Source organism: Trachymyrmex cornetzi, unplaced genomic scaffold (genome assembly GCF_001594075.2).
Source record: "Trachymyrmex cornetzi isolate Tcor2-1 unplaced genomic scaffold, Tcor1.1 scaffold327, whole genome shotgun sequence".
NCBI classification, from domain to species: domain Eukaryota; kingdom Metazoa; phylum Arthropoda; class Insecta; order Hymenoptera; family Formicidae; genus Trachymyrmex; species Trachymyrmex cornetzi.
In genome coordinates, this window is record NW_017297972.1 from 208,045 (window position 1) to 209,002 (window position 958).

A 958-nucleotide genomic window follows, 5' to 3' on the forward strand; every position below is an offset into this window, starting at 1 on the left:
CAAACATATCGATTGTTCGCGCCGCAAAATAGTACAGCTCTGATTGGTCAAGATTACGGACCTCCGCCATTATGTGCAATGGTTCACCTTGCTTATTACACCATGGTCTCTTGGAGCTCGTGCCGAGTTTTTGCACTATAATGCAAAAACTCGGCCCTAATAGCATGTTTCATTGGCAGAACTAGTGCGCACTCAGTGCACTTCAACGCCGTTATACAAAAATCGACGTAAAGATATACGTTTAATAAAAATATACAAACGAATTAAACCGTGAAATATTCGATACATTTTATTGTGCTATTGATAAAATAAATTTTGGGCATTTTATCAATTGAAACATCTCATTTTTATATTTAGATTAGAATAGTGTACAACAGCCTTAATGTGCACTGAGTGCGCACCAGTGCAACCAGTGAAATACGCTATTAGCAAAAACCGGAAATAGTAGAAATAATGTGCGAAATTTGATTCCTAAAGTATGGTTTTAAATAAAATAAACAAGTTTCATCGATAATATTTTTATTTATTTCTTAATATTATGCATTGCCATTGTCTTACTATCAAAATAACGTTCTTTCCTTTCTATACCTTTTTTACATGCTATTTTACATCTAAACATAGCAAACTTCTAAAAATTTTTATTTTAAGATTATGACATTGAGGTATAATATCACATTCTATGTAATGAACAAATAATTTTTCTAATAGTATTTTTATATTTATATTTGTTGTAAATATTTCTTGTTTTTCGCATTCTCGGAATATATATTCCATTTGCAGAAATACATTAAACGTTGATTGATTTACATAAAATAGTGCATCTTTTTTAAAACAGCGTATGCGTACTAATCTAGAATAATAAAATGTTTTATTTTCTGTATTTTGCACAGAACAAATGCATTTTTTACATAAATTAGAATTTTTTTGAATGCTGTGAATTATATAACCAGCGATATTA